The sequence below is a fragment of the Podarcis filfolensis genome (genome assembly GCF_964270895.1).
Source record: "Podarcis filfolensis genome assembly, chromosome: 15".
In the NCBI taxonomy this organism is placed as follows: Eukaryota; Metazoa; Chordata; class Lepidosauria; order Squamata; family Lacertidae; genus Podarcis; species Podarcis filfolensis.
Genome location: NC_139618.1, coordinates 5,017,908 through 5,038,063, shown reverse-complemented (window position 1 = coordinate 5,038,063; position 20,156 = coordinate 5,017,908). Strand labels below are relative to the sequence as shown.

Below are 20,156 nucleotides of genomic sequence, written 5' to 3'. Positions count from 1 at the left end.
AGACTGATTTCCGTCTCTCAAGTGGAATCTATTAGCAGTTGTTCCACCTAGTTGCAGCAGAGGGAAGACAAGACAGTGGTGCCCACTCAATTGACTGATCTTCTCTCTCTCTCTCTCTCTCTCTCTCTCTCTCTCTCTCTCTCTCTCCCTCCCTCTAGTAATTTTAAGTACAGGCAAACACTCCTCACCCCTATTTGCATGGAGTTTGTGCTCCTGGTCCTCACAAACATCAGCAGACCAAGCATACTGTAAGCCCAGTCTGCTCTACCCCGTTATGTCCCGATTCCACCCTCTTCTGGGTCCGAACACGACCCATGCATGCACGGTTGTATATGCTTTGAACACACACAAAACAATGGTATCCAGTAGTGCCAGAATTAGCATGTCTTTCCTTCCTATATATTTTTCCTTTTGCATCATGGCCATTAGATTGGAATCCTGAAAGCAGGGCTGTCTTGGTTTTTAGCACATGAGGTTTCATGGGTCTTAAGAATTAATCAAGGTTTATGAATTGTAGCTCTGTAATTTTGAAGATGAAGATAGGAGTGCCTGGCGTGCTCTGGTCCATGGGGTCACGAAGAGTCGGACACGACTAAACGACTAAACAACAATTTTGAAGATGCAGCTTAACAATCTATGTTTAATGATTATGTTTAACTTACGGTGGACAATTTGGATAATCAAATAAATGCTTAAAAAACAACCCACATCCTATGTAAAAAAATTGTTGTTGTTGTTTAGTCGTTTAGTCGTGTCCGACTCTTCGTGACTCCATGGACCAGAGCACGCCAGGCACTCCTGTCTTCCACTGCCTCCCGCAGTTTGGTCAAACTCATGCTGGTAGCTTCGAGAACACTGTCCAACCATCTCATCCTCTATCGTCCCCTTCTTCTTGTGCCCTCCATCTTTCCCAACATCAGGGTCTTTTCCAGGGCGTCTTCTCTTCTCATGAGGTGGCCAAAGTCTTGGAGCCTCAGCTTCAGGATCTGTCCTTCCAGTGAGCACTCAGGGCTGATTTCATTCAGAATGGATAGGTTTGATCTTCTTGCAGTCCATGGGACTCTCAAGAGTCTCCTCCAGCACCATAATTCAAAAGCATCACTTTAAAAATAGTTCAGTGGTTTTCAAACTTTACCCCCTCAGGAAACATTCCCCACATAAATTCATTTCTGAGAAAATTCACAGGACAGTTCTTGGGGTGTATGCAAAGCTCTTGTACGGTCTAAGTAAGGCTGATTAAAACTAAATATTGCCCTATATAAGCTGAGAGCATGTCCCATAAGAACACAGGAAGTTGCCTTAGAGTGAATCAGACCACTGGGTCCTTCTAACTCAGTAGTGTCTACATCGACAGCAGCTCTCCAGGTTTCAGGCAGGGGTTTCTTCCAGCCCTAACTAGAGATGCTGAGGATCGAGCCTGGACCTTCGGCACAGAAGATGGTTGCTCTACCACTGAGCTACAGCCGTCTCCCAGAACACGTTCTCGTGCGGCTGTAGACTGAAGGGGGAGATCAATAATGGCGGTCATGATTTTGCTCAGGGTGTTAAGCTGGTGTGCAAAACATTGCCAGATGTCCATTGTGATCAAAACCTTCACAAAACACGTCTGCACGTGTAAGGAAACGGGGAGTAAAATCTGGAGTAGCTCTCACAGGCTTGACACAAATAGAATTGTTAAAAAAAAGGGAGGGCACACGCCGCAACTACATAATTAAACTAGGCTCAGGACATGGTGATAAACTGGGTATTATGAACAAGAAGATGATCACTATGTGCACACACTAGCACAATAAACAGTGAATAATTCATAGTCAATTCTGAAGATAGAGTATGCATCACTCAACTTGTGGGGAACGCAGGGGATTTCACTGGTATGATTTTTCTTTAGGGACAATGACAAAGTGCCACTCGCCAGCAGGAAACTGAAGCACTGAACTATGTTCCATGTGCCATAAATCAACACTGCAGCCTACAGGATGTCTCTCTGGTACCAACATACCATCAATTTTTCAATAACCCCCTTTAAATAATGGAAAATGTGAACAGCGACAACAGTAATGAAAAATGAAATGTTTTGCACGCCAAAGACTCCAGAATAACACAGCTAATATGGCAAGCCTGACAATGAATTGGTGGTCTATGTAAAATGCTGGGTATTCCTGAAGCAATTATACCTATCTGGTGCAACAATCGACCTTATCTAACTTACAACTTACAAAAACATTCCAGATATGCAGGTTTCAACTTGGTGACAGAAAGTTTAACCAGTTTTGTACCTTGAGCGAAATCCGCTTTATGTGGAAGATCCACTGGTTAGGAGCAGAGGAAGCTGCCTAATACCAAATCATAGCACTGGTCCATCCAGCTCAGCATCATCAACATTGACTGGCTGCAGCTCTTTGGGGTTTGACACAGGGAGACTTTCCAGCCCCATCAGGCAATCGGAATTGCAGTTCTTTTTTCTTTTCTTTTAACAAACATAGGGAGGTATGGAAAGGTTAGCAGCTTCCTGTAGCCAATCAGAAGCAGCATTTTGGAAGCTGAACGTTGTGGAAGTCAAACAGACTTCTGTTCAACTTCCGAGGTACGACTGTACTTTCTAAAAGGGTATAGCAATAAGGGCTGGGGCTAGTGAATCACTTGAACTCCACCCTTTATCTCCCACTTGGTGCTACCTATGTTGTCAGGTGCATAATTAATTAATTAATAATTCTATACCACCCTTCATCCAAGGATCACAGGGTGGTTTACATATAAAAACACAAAAAATACATACCATGTTAACAGAGCCAATAAACCCCCCCCCCCAGTTTAAAAGGCCATAGATTATTTAGATTCAGGTAGGTAGCTGGTCTGACACAGTCAAAATAAAAATAAAAAAATAAAAAATTGTCCAGTAGCACCTAGACCAACTAAGTTTGTTCTGGTATAAGCTGTCTATATTTTTATGAATTGTCTAATTAGCCAAAGGTCTGAGAGATGAGGAATGTCTGGAGCCTAAAGATATGTAACAAAGGTGCCAGGTGAGGCTTTCTGCAGAGAACATTCCACAAGCGGGGAGCCATCGCAGAAAAGACCCACTCTCATGTTGCTATCAGATGACAATGGCAGGGTCTGGGTTCACTACGAGAAAAAAAATCCTTCTGTTTTGGGGCAACATGCTACCTACAGCCAACAATGCATGCTCAGAAATGCAAAAGTGCCTTTCTAAATCTGGTTATGGGCCAAATGAACACTGAGAATTAGACCTAGCAAGTGCATGTCTGAGTCCACCTGTGGAGGGTCACAGAAAGCTATCAGTTTTGCAACAGAATGTTTAAGTTGCAAGTTTAAGCTCCTTTGGCCAACATTGTAGCTTTGTTCATTAATGCATTAACAATAAACCTCAACGACAGGACTTTGGACATAAACGCCCTAAGATTGTAATCAGTCAAGTGGGGCATTGGATTCTTTTGACATCTCAATCGCATCAAGCAGTGAACCTCTAAGAAATGTCAGAGGGAGTGGGTAGTGGATTGGCTGCAATGGTACAGAACAATGGTTAGGTCAAAGTAACCTATGCAAGTTGTATAAAAGCTGTGCTAATGCATGCAGCGATGTTTAAAGCAGTGCATTGCTTATTATTTGCAACTGAAGCTTTTGCTCTTACTTTATTTCCATTTTGTGATCACCACAAAGCATTTGGAAAGGCGACCTAGAGCTTCACGGACCGAGTGCAGCGTATAGCTAATCTCCCTCCAACGCAATTGTTGCTTAAATGGTGTGGGTGTAGGGTGGGACTGAATCTATAAGTTAATCGAAGTGGAAATTAGTCCATGTGTTAAAAACAAGCCACTCCAATCCACCTTACCACTGTACTCTAAAAAGAGAAGAATTCTTCGTTTATTTTCCTGCTGCTGCATGTTCAAGATATTTAAACCAACAGTGTGATTAAATATTAAAGGATGCTGCTATCCAGGGTGTGAAATTCAGTGGGAAAAAGTTCCATCTGCCAGTGCGGCATGTAATTTTTTTAGACGTGATGTCCAATAATCTGCCACCGACTGTCGCTATGGATTCCACTTTACGTGATGTGAAACCGTTGTTGGAAAATATCCTCCCCCAAGTAAAAAGCAAGTGCCAGAGGGCACTTCAGAAAATGAAAGCCCCTGCGGGTCCCAGCTGTAACAACCCACCAATCTATCCCCACCTTTGGCAAGGGGACGGGAAGTCAACTCCCCTTGACTACTAGCACCATCTTGCCGTTGTTTAAGTGAGACCGCGTGCCTCTCCCTCTGTCCCCAGGAATCCCAGCAGCTGCCCATATTTAAAGTGCCTGGTCTCAATAGGGATTATATTGGGACAACCACTGGCTTTCTCCACACTCACAAGTCTGCTGTCTTTTTAAGTCTCTGGGAATGCGCCATCTTACAGTTTTCTATTTGGATGCTTTTTAAAGAAAACACACACACCAGAATTAAAAACCTGGAAAATACAGTACCAGAGAAGTGTGCTCTCTTTCTCTCTCTCTCTGATGCTCCTGCCCACTAAACATTTGCAAACTCTCCAAGTTAAAATGCTTCAAAAACACTGACATCTTCACATATTTATTTATTCGAAAGAATGTAATTGCACCAGGATCATGGTGAACTAGACTGGAATTTGTTAGTGGCAGCTAAAAACAAAATGTACTCTGCAATGGCATGACTTTAGACCAGGCTTCCTCAACCTCAGCCCTCCAGATGCTTTTGGCCTACAACTCCCACGATCCCTAGCTAGCAGGACCAGTGGTCAGGGATGATGGGAATTGTAGTCTCAAAAACATCTGGAGGGCCAAGGTTGAGGAAGCCTGATCTAGACCTCCCAACTCTTGAAGAGAATGATGTTCAAGGATTTGGATTCTAGCCTTAATGGCCAAATTGACAGACTTCGTTCACTTATGTGACAGGTAAAAAGCAACAAGCAACACTTGAAAAAACCTGGGCTTTGTTTATTGCCTATGCAAAGTGACCTGGATGTTAATTCTTATTTGACATTTTCGGGGGTTTAGTGAAATTATTTACAATTATCCTTTGCAATTAAGTTTTCCAGTGGTATATACAGTTGCTTGTTGTAAAACACAACAAGAAGGGCTGCAAGCTGGTTAAGGCTGAAAACCTATACCTGCTTAATTTTAAGTCCCATTAAACTCATGTTTTACTTTGTTCAAAAGGACTGTGAGAGTTCACAACACAGATAAAGCTGGGCAGGTCAAGTAGGAAAGCTGTCAAGAGGCAATTCACAATTAACTATTCCCCAGCCCCCTCCTTCCTCCCCCAGCAATGCTCAGGAAATTCCAGCAAACAAATAGCACATGCAGTCTCTCTCTCTTTCTCACACACATAATGATGATGATGATGATGATGATGATGATGATGATAATAATAATAATAATAATAATAATAATAATAATAAACAACTTCATTGCAAAGAATATTGTGACTAGACATTCCGTTGTAGGAATTGTAACCTAGATCTAAGGTGCCATTTGGTGATTAGCTTATATATCTGCGTTTCTAACACTAGGTGCACTCCTGGCTGAAATACTGGAGAGCTGCTGCCAATCAGTGTAGACAACACTGAGCTAGAGGGACCAATGGCCTGACTCTGTATAAGGCAGATTCCTGTGAATCTAAGTTTCAGCAGGCTCAGGGAAATCCAATGGTTTGCAGACGTACCCCTCCCCCCAATCAAATAAAAACTGGGGGGACGGACTAAAGCGGTAGGTGGAGGAGTCTAACAAGGACTGACTGACTGGTACTCTGAAGAGAAGCAGTCCATGCTGCAACATTTTGTTGCAGGTCCCACTCTAATCATTTTTGATTTTGAGAGGGGAGCTTGATGGGGACCAACTTAGAAGTTGATAATCCTCCAAAAAGGTACACAGTCACCCTTCTGAGATGTTATCAAAAGTACAGAAGCTGGACAATCCATCCCTGCCTGCATTAACCATTAGCGATAGCCATCCAAGCAAAGAAACCTAACTTGACAGATTAAAAAATGATGCAAAGCAAGTGAATAAATACCCAAGTACACTTTACACAATAAAGTATCAAGTTTAAAAATTTAAGAGCTATTATTTCTCATGGCTCCATACTTAATAGCATTTCAGCCGTCCATTTCATGTCTCGTCTCACCGCCCTGTTGATGGTAAGGAGATGCTGTTGTTGATAAAAGCCATTCTCGGTGGGACAGAAATTGATCTGAGAAGTGGTGGAAACTTTCCACTCCTTCCTTCGACCAAGGTCTGAAGGAAGGATTTAGTGACCTTGCAAGCACTGAAGCAGGTTCTTTGATAGAAGCTTCAGGAGGCCAAAGCAAAGCTATCACTCAACTCGGCAACTTGAAAGATACAGTCCGCAGGCAATACGCCCACAGCAATTTCTTCTCTCACCTCAGTACTGGACTTCAAACCAGAAAAATGCCACACAAAAACCATTTGCTCCTCTATTCTTAAATAGCAGCTTTTTCCTTGGATAGTTAAGATTTTGTACATTGTGCACTGAAATAGCTTTTGATTAATCCCCTCAACTAATGAGTCCTGAGTGAGTTTAGCAGTCATGGAATAAGATAGGCCCTCTTATGAATCAGCAGCAGATTAAAGCACAGGAAGTGGAGAATAAACGGACAACGGAGGGATGCAAAAAGTGGGTTCCCCCAAGAATCAGTAGCGGGGGCTGTGCGGTGAGGTGGCAATTTGCTGATGACACCAAATTATTCAGGGTAGTAAGACCAAAGTACAGGCGTTCCTCCACGGATGCATGTTCCACTTGCAAATGACATGCGGCGCCAGGAAACTAACCAACAAACTGATTGACGACTCCTACCTGTGGCCCATATCCCTACTCCTAACACCGTGGGGTGCATGTCCACAAACACACACACCAGCCCTGCCCTGGCACCAAACTCAAGGTGTGAGTGGGTAGTCAGCACATGAGATCAGTGCCTACCCGCTGCACTGCTGGGTCCCAAAGCGTCTCTCGAGGGCACCCTAGAGGGCTCAAATGACTAGCCAAATATCTCAAATATCATCTGACCACAGCAAAGTATTTTGAGACTAGTGTTGTATAGATGACAACACACCATTTTTATTCGATTTGTTAGGAATGGAAACAGCAAGGCCAGTTAATCTCCCACCCCTGGAAGCAGTCGGGGGCTGACCCAGCAGCGAAGCAAAGCTTCTCCCATTGGCTACCTACTATAACTGCAGGAATACAAGATGCCTTATGCCATGTCAGACATTGAGCTCAGTGCTGTCTACACTGACTGACAGCAGCTCTGCAGGACCCTCCCAGCACTGCCTGGAGATGCCAGGGATTGAATCTGGGGCCTTCTGCGAGCAAAGCAGGTGTTCTACCATCAATATATCTTCAAGAAAGAACATAAGGAATCATAAATGGGAGAGGCCACTAGCTAGTGGGTAGCCAGACTAAGCTCAGGGAGACCCAGGTTGAAATCCTCACTCAGCCATGCAAGAAACTCAGCCTAGCCTTCCCTCACAGGGTTGATGTTTGGATAAAAGGGGGGTTTGGTGGAGGAAACTCTGTGTCTCCTTCAGCTCCAATGGGGGAAATGGGAATAAAAACGTATTAAAATAAATATTTCGCTGCAATTGTTTAAAAATTCAATGCCATTGGTTTAAATCCAACAAAGTTAAGTTCCCTTAAGCTCATTTAAACCAACTGCTCTATCTATACCTAATTGTGCTGGATTTAGGCCACCGTTTCATAACAACAGTTTGTTTGTTTTTCTTTATATTTAGCTATAGTTACAAATCTGTCGGTTATCTTCTTTGTTCTCATAATATTTATGCTCTAAAAATAGTTGGCCATTCTTCCTTCTGATGTGATTTTCTTTCCTTTTCCCTTACCCCCTGCACCTTTTCTTGTATTAATCTGATCTTCTGATTTTATATATACCGGTATATATATAAATTTTTATACTATGGGCTGTATAGCATGCTATTCCTACTCAGAGTACACCTACTGAAAAGAATGGACCTGATTAACTTGGGCCTATTGCTTTCAATAGCTCTACTCTGAGTAAAATTTAGAGCCTGTTGGATCAGGCCAATGGCCCATCTAGTCCAGCATCCTGTTCTTACGGTGGCCGAACAGTTGCCAGTGGGAAACCAGCAAGTTGAGTTCAAGTACACGAGCCCTCTCCCCTCCTGCTGCCTCCAGCAGCTAGTATTCAGAAGCAACCTATGAGCTGCGTCCAGTATTAATCCTACTCAGTGTAGACCCTTTTAAATTAATGACTATGACTAACTTAGGTCTATTAATTTCAGTGGATCTACTCTAAGTAAAACACAGTCAGATACAACTCTATATAGCTAGATGCTTGAAGATTGAATCCCAAATCCAAACTACTGGAAACAAGGGCATTGTCTGGAACATGGTGACGTTTTGTACACCACTTTTTAATTTCCGTCAGGCATTATTCTCTCTCCTGTTTAGTTTCATGCCATTAAAATTAGATTAACTTTTTGTATTGTTTTATGCACTCTTCCATTGTCTCTCGAGACAGACGGATGCCAACTGAACTAAACAACTAGATATATTGTTTTCTTTGTATTTATTTATTTATGTTATGATTCGTTATAATGGCTTCTCTTTTCTCGTGGTACATGACACCAGTCAAGCTTGCAAAAATCTATCATTTGCCCGATAACAAATGTTGGAAATGTAAAGAAAATGAAGGTACATTCTTTCACCTTTGGTGGACGTGCCCAAAGATTAAGGCTTTCTGGGAGATGATCTATAATGAAATGAAAAAGGTATTTAAATATACCTTTCTGAAGAAACCAGAGGCCTTTCTCCTGGGCATAGTCGGCCAATTGGTGCCAAAGAAGGACAGAACTTTCTTCATGTATGCAACAACAGCAGCAAGGATTCTTATTGCAAAGTATTGGAAGACACAAGATTTACCCACCCTGGAAGAGTGGCAGATGAAGGTGATGGACTATATGGAATTGGCGGAAATGACTGGCAGAATCCGAGACCTGGGAGAAGAGTCGGTGGAAGAAGATTGGAAGAAATTTAAAGACTATTTGCAGAAACACTGTAAGATTAATGAATGTTAAAATGATGTTGGATTGAAAATAAGTGGCATTAGCAACAAAGTTAATAAGAATATGCAAAAATGAATTGATAATGGATGAAAATATAGAGTTATAATATGTTAAGATATAGAGTTAAGATAAATGAAAGAGGGTAAGGATTTGCTGATTTGATTATGTAAATGGGAATACAAAAAGGGGAGGTGTGAGGAGGTCAAGGAAACAAGCTAATGAGTTTAAAGATACAAAAAAATGGATTTGTTTTTAATTCTTTCTTACCTATTCGTTTTTTGTATTTTGTATTTTTATTTTTATTTTTCCTTTTTTATGTATTTTTCTATGTTTTCTTTTTTATCTTTTTCTTTTCATATGTCTTTTTTGTATTTTGTAAACCTATGTTTTTGTAAAATCTCAATAAATATTTTATAAAAATAATAATAATAATGGCTTCTCTTTTCTCATTTTTTTCTTATTCAATTTCAGCATGAACATAGATACATATTTATATCTGAGAAAGAAGGCAAAAATATATATAATAGCATACAATTCTGGAAAAACACAAAGGTAAAGAAAACAGAGAAAAGGGTAAGGAAAGGAAACACAGCAATAATTTGCAATTGATTTACTGGGGGGATGGGTGAGCAATGTAATGTTGCAATGATTTTTTTTTCTTTTTTGTCACTATACAGATTCTTACAAGAGGTACATAATCCAATTATTTATTAACTTTGTATACCACCCTTCCCCCATTTGTCGGGCTTATAGTATGGTATGAAAAACAATACATTTTCATACTGTTGATTGAAGTGTAGAGTGTTTGAGGACCAGAATATTTGCAGGGAAACCAAAATGCTTGTTTACAAAGCTATTGTACTACCAACCTTACTGTATACTTGTGAAACATGGACCACTTGGCCATCTCCAACTCCTCAAAAGATTCCATCAACGGTGTCTCCGCAAAATTTTACACATCACTTGGGAAGACAGGCAAACTAATACCAGTGTACTGGAAGAAGCAAAGATCACCAGTGTTGAAGCAATGATTCTTCAACATCAACTTCGTTGGACTGGTCATGTTGTGCGGATGCCTGATTATCGTCTTCCAAAGCAACTACTCTATTCCAAACTTAAAAATGGAAAGCATAATGCTGGTGGTCAACAAAAGAGGTTTAAAGACTGTCTCAAGGCAAATCTTTAAAAATGTAGTATAAACATCAACAATTGGGAAACACTTGCCTGCGAGCGCTCCAATTGGAGAACAGCCTTTACCAAAGGTGTCATGGGCTTTGAAGACACTTGAACTCAGGATGCAAGGGAGAAACGTGCTAAGAGGAAGGCACACTTGGCAAATCCACACCGTGATCAACTCCCGCCCAGAAACCAATGTCCTCACTATGGAAGGACGTGTGGATCCAGAATTGGCCTCCACAGTCACTTACGGACTCATTGTTAAAACCGTGTTTATGGAAGACAACCTTACTCGCCTACGAGGGATCGCCAAAGAAGCAGCAGCATTCTGCAGTGGAAAGAGACACTTTAAAAGCTCTACTCTAGTAACACTCACATGAACAAACCTTTCAAGGAGGAGGAACATAAATGAAGGAGTGTAAACACAGAGCATAAAGCAAGGGCCTGTGTTCCAGTCCCTCTTCACTTTTAATTCTTGCCAATGAGAACAGTAGTTAAAAGTTTATGATGGGCGTTTTCATTTTAAAACCTCGATTTGTCTAAACATGGCCTCAATTGCCACACTCTGCTTACAAGTTCTGTATCAGCACAAGATCAAGTACCACAACTACTGTTACGTGCTATAGCAGCTACAGTGTCTGATTAGGATTGGAAAGATTCGGATTCAAATCTTCTCTCAGCCGAAACTACTTCGCAAGGTTGTTATAAGGATAAAGCAGGTAGGAAGAGAAACCACATCCACCACCTTGAACTCCTTGAAGGAAGGGTAGGATAAGAACTAGTGTGCTTATGTTCATGTAGTTGGAAAGTTTAATTTCAAACTCTGGTCATACAAATACACTTTTTACATATTCTTCTCTCTCTCTCTCTCTCTCTCTCTCTCTCCCCCCCCCCCCCATACACACACACACAGACACCATGGAATGTTTCCCTCTTATCTGGCTATTGTCATTTTACTGTCTCAAACTTCTTAAAAACAAGCCATCTCACTAGGGAGGAAATCAGTCAGCATCAGGCCTAGTGGGGAAACTCTGCACTTGCTCAATGTCTGTGGCTTTTACACAGTTCCAGATGTTCCGTGCATTAATAATGCACTAACTCAAACCCTCTTTTTGAAACTTTAGAACGTGCAAATTGCATTAAAACCTCTTTGCCCTCATTAATGGTATTGTTACAATCCCAGTACTCTGGAAAATGTTTTTTTGGCATTTGTTTAAACTTTGTGATGTTGCCATTTAAACTTTGTGATGTTGCCATTGACTCACTTTAACAGCCAGTGTTCAAATCTTAATGCTTTTAAACAAGCCTGGCTAAACAGACTACCTTCTTTTGTAAATTTATTGATGTTAATTCATAAAACTCTCATTCCCCCCCCCCACCTACCCGCTTTCCTGATAAATAAAATACTTGAATGAAATAAATAAAATACTTGAATGTTTACCCAGGTATTTAGTAAACCTTAAAGCGCACAAGGATGGTTTTACAATGTAAATCCAGCACACATTTAATCTTGAAGGAAATTTTCAGAATGAATGTAATGCTTTCTAAACGATTTCAAAAACAAATTAAAATCCAGATTTACTGCTCCTTCAGTCTGTACACCCATTCACCCATCCACATTCAAGACTTGGGTATCTTGGTTTCTACTGTACTCATACAATTGCTTTTAAAATATCTGGACTCTATTAGACACTAGCCAGATATTTGGGAGGAGCCAATTTTACCCTTGATTGATCCAGTAAGATGGCCTAATTGGAGAAAATTGATTTGGATATGAATATTTTGTGTTTGGTGTTTCTCTGGTGTTTGTTGCACCAGAGAAATCTATTGTTTTCACAATTCAAACTGAAGTACCTGATGCCTGACCAAGGGGGCAGATTTGATTTTGAACCCAAATGTTCCTGCGAGCTTTTAAAGAGGCAGCACAGGATAGTAAATGAAAGGTAAATGGTGGGTGAGTGGAACGGAACAAAATAGTTTGAAATAAAATAAAAAGGAATGAAAACGGGAGCAAAAACTAGGGGCTGAGTTTTCTTTGTTCATGAACTTAGCAGCATATGCAAAAACAGATCTGCAGGAAATGTTTATGCAGAAACCAAGCCATAGGAAAGTTAACTTTTTCATCTGATGGAAAGCCGTACTGCTGGAAAACTCGCAATCAGCCCCAAAATGCAGCTGTGGAAATGTTCTCTCTCCAAAGAAAAACTGGCAGTGCAAGTCAAGTGAGAGACCCCCATTTTCAAAACTGAAAGACCTATTGGGCCAAATGACTGGGCCCAGACAGCCTAAGAGAGCCTCCTTCGATCCTGTGCTCCATCAAGCAGGAATGCTTTAAACATGACATGTATGCACGAAATCTGATATCTTGCAATTGTCTTCAGCTGGAGACTCTTCAAGGTAGGAACCAATGTCTCTCTTCAAAAAGTTTGTGCAAGATGTTCTTTCAGATGTGGCTTTCAGTGGTCAAAGGTGAAGGGTTTCTCATGAGGGCATGTGAGGCACCACTCCACCAACCCCAGTCTGTCCTCAGCCAGCCCCTGCCTGCCTGCCTGCCTGTCTTCTTACTGGCAAACCACTCCAAGGTGTGGAATTTGATATCAGCTTCCTCTTCCTTAAGTCTCAGACTGTCCTTGCAGAATTCAGCAGGAAGATGGGAACAAAACTAGAATTAGTTTGCTCTGCTTGTCATTGGCTCTGGCTCCACCTGCTGTTGGGCTCCCTGCCTTGTACCCTACCATTTCCAATAAGCAACAGCCATCACTGGTTGTCAAGGGCAGGATAGTTATTTTGTATGGTGATACCCACACCATGAACCCTTATGATGGGACAAGCTACAAGCCCGAGAAATAAAAGAAGCATTTTTGTCCTTCTCCTGCCCGTTTCTGCCCAAGCTAACCTCTCCACATCTAGATGATAATGTCCCTTGATCAGATTGCAAGAATGAACATGCACTGGGAATAATAATAATAATAATAATAATTATTATTATTATTATTTATACCCCGCCCATCTGGCTGGGCCTCCCCAGCCACTCTGGGTGGCTTCCATAGAAACCAAATATACACTAAAATATCACATGTTAAAAACTTCCCTGAACAGGACTGCCTTAAGATGTCTTCTGAATGTCAGGTAGTTGTTTATCGCTTTGACATCTGCTGGAAGGGCGTTCCACAGGGCGGGCGCCACTACCGAGAAGGCCCTCTGCCTGGTTCCCTGTAGCTTTGCTTCTCGCAATGAGGGAACCGCCAGAAGGCCCTCGGCGCTGGACCTCAGCGTCCGGGCAGAACGATGGGGGTGGAGACGCTCCTTCAGGTATACTGGGCTGAGGCCGTTTAGGGCTTTAAAGGTCAGCACCAAGAGAAGAAAAGTCGAATGCTGGATCCAATCAGGCAGTGTGCCAATGCCTGAAATGGAGTGAGCCATGCCAAACAATAAAGTGAGTAGTTTGTTAGCAAAACGCCCCCCAATGTTATTTCAGACATTTGTTAGCAAGCAGCCCAATATGGCAGAATGTCAGATGCTGTTAACAACAAATGCCCCACTCACCAAGTCTCTGTGTGTCTTACTGATCCTCTGATCCACCCAAATACTCTACCTATGTGATTTCAAGTGCCCATCCCAGCTTGGTTGCCTGCCTCACTAAACGCCCCCCCCCCGCTAATGTCAGAGGGCCCAAGAGCCCAAAGCAGCCCCCCCCCCGACTCAGAACTTGCCCTCACTCTGCAGAATTGCTGTCACCTCACACTGTCTTCTAGCTTAGCTGAAGAAGGTCACTAGGAGCCCCAGACATGAGGCCATCCCTGTGAGGTTCTGGAACATTTTCATTAGGTGTGGAAGAATTTTGATGTGAACACTTGTGGCTCTCACCAAATGTGTGCACGTATGTACTTTTGGACATTTATCCTGGCGTGTGGAGGGGGGACGGGAAAAACCTGCACAGGCCCAAGAAATCATTTCCCCCCATTCTTTATCTTTCTGGCCCATCTTCTGTTACATCATTTACAAAAGCCATATTTGGCTTAGTGAGATCAGAACATTGACAGTTTAAGAGTATTAACGCTCTTCAGAGATGCACGGTTTTTGTATCTGAAGTGAAATTAAAGTATATTGTGCACTCTCCCTCCCCCTTTATGCCTTGTTAAAAACGTAATTCCAGAGTGTATCTGTGAGATGTACCTTATTAGCTTCTCAGAAAAGAAAGAACTGATTCCAAAACAAAACAATTAAAGCAGCCTGCCCTAGACAGCAGGTATAATCAAGTCTCTCTCTTTGCTAAATATTTTATTCACATGTTTTAAATCAACACTCTCAACCGCTCACCACCTTTCTTTGATCCTTGCCACCCCACCAAGTCATTTCATAATTATTATTTTTCTCATTTTCAAATATTACCCCTTTCCTAAAATGTAGTTTTGGATTCCGCCACCATGGGGAAAATATCAACAATTAACTTGAGGAACTGGCACCATCACACAACTCTCTCTGTGTTATATCCTATTTAGAGTAGACCCACAGGGGTGATAGCCAATAAAGATTTACTCAAAGGAGACCCACTGAAATTAAAGGGCCTAATTTAGTGATGCCTATTAAATTCAGTGGGTCCATACTAACATTGGATACAACCTGTGCTATTTTTCTGGAGAAAGAGGTGCCGTGAACACCTCCCTTGTTTTCTTATAATGGCAATGGCACCCACCTGAGAGGTGCCATAACTGAGTTCTAGCTCAAAAAAAGCCCTGGATACAACCCAACAAAATTCAATGGTCCTAAGTTAGACATGTCAAATGGTTTTAAAGGGTCTACTCAGGGTATGACTAAAATTGGATAAAAACCGATCCCTAATTTCAAATACCAAGGCTGTTTAAAGAACCACTCAATGCTACAAACATTCAGTAGAGTCTTTCCGGATCTGCTCCTACTTAGAGGGTGGGTATCTGGTATAGCACCCAACGCACTACAAGGAGCAGTTAGCCAGAAGGGGAAATTGGCACACGCACAAATGCAAACAGAGCAATCCATGTGTAGAAATGTTTCATATTTTTGGATCTTGCCCAAATCAACATCCAAGCAGGAATGACATTAATCAAGAATGGTTTAAATGCTGAGCAGCAACAAAAAAAATGAATCACATCGAAATGTTTTCACCACATTGTGACCAGCCACCATGGAAAGTTCAATCATCAGCGTGATGGATCATCCCTGAAATTTATAAGCATTAGCATTTTTCTCCTTGCTGGTTAACTTTGACTTTGATATGACACATATTGAATGAATCATTCCAAGATACAGACACTAGGCAGGATGCATTTAAATGCAGACAGGTCGGCGACAGGCACCCTAATGACCCTTATCTTAATCTTGTTTAAAAGCACCTTAGATTTCTGAGTAATCTTTTCACTTTCTGATATTCCCCTTTATAGGGTGTGCTTGCAGGGGTTGCTACCGATTTTACTAGAAGTGTTTTTATTACTAACATCAGTCTCCCCTCCTGCTGTAATGCATTCAACCTTCAGAATCCCGTCTCTCGCCACAATTTTTAAAATAGTAGAAATTAAAGTTCATATCTATATACGTGCACATAAAAGCTGTTTTGAAGACTTGCAGAGCTTTTGAAGCAAGTGTTATTAAAAAGCTGCTATTGGGTTGGGGGAGAGACAGTATAATTTAAATAGGTGAAACAGTCAAGATCTGGTCACTCTTTCTGGAAAAAAAGGGAGGGAATCCATCCATATAAAAATGCAAAAGCACTATTGCACGGTTTTATGCATGTTATTTATTGCCGTAGCCATCAAAAATGGGATTTTGTATGCTCAGGACTAGACAGAGACTGCAGAGACTTGGGAGGCTCTCTTACTAAATTCTAGACGTAAATGAATGCAGTAATCAATATCAAAGCCTGGGAAGGGAAAATGACAAAGCTATCAGTTCGTAATAAATAGGTGGTTATATAACCTAGCACTGTGTACAACCTGACAGTTGTGGATCTTTTAAAAACCCTCTTTTCTTTTAAAAAAAGATTTTAGTACATTCCTTTCTTAACTATTGTGGCTTATCATCTGCTTGCTTAGCCCTTACCCCCCATCCCGAGAGAGAGGAGCCTTGAGCTCATTTAATCTCTCTCAACCCTTCTCTTTCTCTCTCTAAAAAATTGCTATAAAAGATAATAAATCACTGTTTGATACCCTTGGGGTGCAGCAGACAGAGACTAACAGCTTGCTATGCTGCACTCATGTGGTTAACATTAAGCACAAGTTTAAGCAAATCAGAATATGCAGCTATAAATACAAAACTCATACTCCTAATATTGAATAGGAAAGCCACATGTCAGGCCGTGGTACTTTCAGGAATGGGTCGAGGCTGTAAGCCAGTAGTGGGGAACCTCCAGCCTGCAGGGCTAATGAAGCACAGCAAGGAACCTCCTTGTCCACAAAACCATTTTCCCCAAGTTGCACTTAACACACTGCATACCTGATGTCATATATGGTGGCACCACAGTACTGAAACTAGAGAATACTGAGAGATCCTCTGAGATCTACAGGGTCCCATCTCTTTAGCATTCAAATACATACTGAAAACTGTTTTTTGTTTTGTTTTTCAATGTGTTTTTCTTCCATTATTCAGTCCTTGGTTCTTAGGTCTGCTGTTTTAAGATTCTGTTTTATCTATTGCTCTTTCTAATTGCTTTACTCTTATGCTGTGTATCTGAAGAAGTGTGTATCTGAAGAAGTGCATGAAAGCTTATACCCAGAGCAAACTTAGTTGGTCTCTAAGGTGCTACTGGACAATTAATTTTTCAATTTATTTCGACTGCATCAGACCAACACGGCTACCTACCTGAATCTACTCTTATGCTGTTTGTGTTATTGATTGATTGTCTAACGGCTGTTTTTAACTCTCCAAGCAGGTATGGTGTGAGCTTTCGGACAGAAAAGCAGAATTAAAAAGGAACTATAAATCTAGTCTAACCTAGTCCATCTGCCAACACATTTCTCTGAGGCACTTCAACACCCTGAAAGGACCCTGATTCGCTTCCTAGTTTTCAAGAGCTTCCCAGCTTAGTTGGCCAGTTACATTTCCTGCCCACCACAGGCAAGGACCACAGGACTGACTACTTAGTGACTTGGCTCCTAAGTTGCACAAGTGCAGGAGTAGGTGCCACAAACTGCAGAATCAATACATATTCAAAATAAATTTGTTAAGTTTTATTACATTTTTATTCCACCCTTCATCCGTTTAGCTCAAGGGGCAAGCCAGAATTCTCATCCATCTTTTTAAAAAAATCTTTGCAACAACTCTGCAAGGTGCAGAGGAACGTGTCATAGACTTAAGTCAGACCAATTACTCCATTTAGCTCAGTACTGACAACACTGACTGGCAAGCCCTACCTGGAGATACCAGAGACTGAACAGGCATATTCCCTACCACTGACTAGCCCAGCATCGTCCAGTGAGCCATGTGGCAGAGTGGGAATTTGAATGTATAACTCTCACCTATCATTCCACTTACTACTCCTTCCTGGTTCTCTCTAGATATCCATCTAAACGGCCTTGGCCCAGTATACCTGAAGGAGTGTCTCCACCCCCATTGTTCTGCCCGGATGCTGAGGTCCAGCGCCGAGAGCCTTCTGGCGGCTCCCTCATTGCGAGAAGCAAAGCTACAGGGAACCAGGCAGAGGGCCTTCTCGGTAGTGGCGCCCACCATGTGGAACGCCCTCCCATCAGATGTCAAAGCGATAAACAACTACCTGACATTCAGAAGACATCTGAAGGCAGTCCTGTTCAGGGAAGTTTTTAATGTGTGACATTTCAGTGTATTTTTGGTCTCTGTGGAAGCCGCCCGGAGTGGCTGGGGAGGCCCAGCCAGATGGGCGAGGTACAAATAAATTATTATTATTATTATTATTATTATTATTATTATTATTATTATTATTATTACTATTACGCAATGGTGCACACTCTTAGCTGTTTATTGAAACTTTCAAACACACACATTCTTTTAAGGGAAAGTAGCTGAATAGGTAGCACAGCAAAGCTGCTCCGAATCTGCCTAGAAACTCTGCATCCTTTTCCAAACGGACTTGGAGCCAGAGAGCTCAATACAATTATGGCCTGGGTTCAGCAACAAATCCCAGGTGTGCAGGTGTATTGTTTTAGACCTCTCAGCAGCCTTTTGATACCAGGGTCCACAAGGAGCTGCTGATGCACCTGTGGGCTCTCGCAGGGATGGTGCACTTGAGTGGCTTCCTTTCCCTCTCTTTGCTCCCTGAGGGTGGAGCCATGTAATTGCTCCTGTGCCCAGAGGAGTTCTCTCCTATGGATTAAGGAAGGTTTCTATGTTGTCGCTTTCCTTTTGTCCTATATCTGCTCAAATGGACTCCACAAAGGGAGGAGGGGGACAAAGTGAAGAAAGTGGAGATTTCAATGACAAAGAAGAAAACACTTGCCTTTTGATCTAAGCATCCTTACTTCCATGGGGAAATCTGCAGCTACTGAGGTGTTTTAAAAGGTGGAAGGCACAAGCCAACAAGGAACAGGTTGCTTATCTACAACAGGCATTGTGTGGTGCTAGTGTTGCATAGTGGTTAGTGCTGGATGAAGAATTGGGAGGCAAAGGAAAATATTAATATCCAAGAAAAAAGTGCTCTGTAGCATTCTAATTATTTGCACATATACACTCCAGTCACTTTCATCTGGGAAGGGCCCTTAAAAAAACCATGGAGTATCCTGGAATGGGAGAGTGGAAATAGGATTGGGGGTGGGGTAGGGGATGTATGCCACAAGGCAACTCATCCCTCAACCACAATTCTTTCTCTTCCTGCAGCTCTTCAATAAAATTCCCTCCCCTGTACTGTGCTACTCTGGTTAACAACTAGTTGCATATTTTCCTGGTCACCTGGCCCTAATCTTCAGCAGACAATAGCTGCAAAGCAGTTCATTCACAGCCATTTGTCTACCAGTATAGCAGCCTTTCCCAACCTGATGCCCACCATTTTTTTGACAGCAACTCCCATCAGCCCCAGCCAGTATAACCAATGGCCAGAGATGATAGTAGCTGTAGTCCAAAACTAATGAGAAGGTACTAGAATGGAAAGCCCTGCATTAGAGTGAATGTGTTGTAATTATGGGAATCAGCTATCAGCACCACCAATTATATGATTCAAGCAGGAGAATACAGCATGGTATAAATGATGTTATTGTTATTGGACTATTTACAATTGAAATGTTGTTGAAATGTAGTCATGCAGATTTAAAGCGACTAGTGTGAATGCAAAAAAACCTGGAACAGATCCCAGGCTCAAATTCAGAGGCGTCAGATAAATGCAAGGTATTTTATGAGACGTGTTATGTTTGCATGTCTGCACACATGGCTCTGGCAAGTATTAATGTGAAAGGAGTCACATATTCAAGTGGACTCCTTTTTTCCTTAGCAGTTGGTTTCACAGTCCAATGTGGTCACCTATTGGTTATTTTCAGTAACTGCAAGACCTCCTTTGATTACTGCTGTCCCTAGAGAGCAGGCAAAATTAAGAATGTGTAGCATCTTGACACCAAGCAAACATTAGGAACTGGAAAACATGCAGGACAAACCTTTTATCCTTTTTATCTGCATTTCCATAATTTATTTTGTTACATTTTTTCCAGAATCCCAAATATTAGCAAAAATATTCTAGAGCATCACAAATAGAAGGCACATATGGGCACAAGTGCCAGCCAGTGCAGGAAAACGTATTTTTGCCTCCTAAACCGCTTCTTTCAGTGCTATCTCTGACATAACCTGATGTGATGAACCGAAATGAGGTCAGAGGGCTGCATCCTGGCTGCTCTGAGTGATTGATATGTGTTTTGTTGTTGCATGGTCTTGATGGAACGAGGGACTAAGAGTCCTTAAA

The 20,156-nt window shown here is 41.8% G+C and overlaps 1 protein-coding gene and 1 long non-coding RNA gene across 17 annotated transcripts in view; both read right to left on the bottom strand.

Moving 5' to 3' along the window:
* BRIP1 (BRCA1 interacting DNA helicase 1) overlaps nt 1–20,156 on the bottom strand; it is a 215,458-nt gene that overhangs the window by 144,769 nt on the left and 50,533 nt on the right. The gene's annotated exons all lie outside the window — the stretch shown is intronic.
* LOC310749912 lies at nt 14,827–20,125 on the bottom strand. Its single transcript, XR_014541867.1, has 2 exons — nt 18,203–20,125; nt 14,827–17,804 (listed from the first exon to the last, which is right to left on the bottom strand). It is a non-coding gene; the product is annotated as an uncharacterized lncRNA (long non-coding RNA).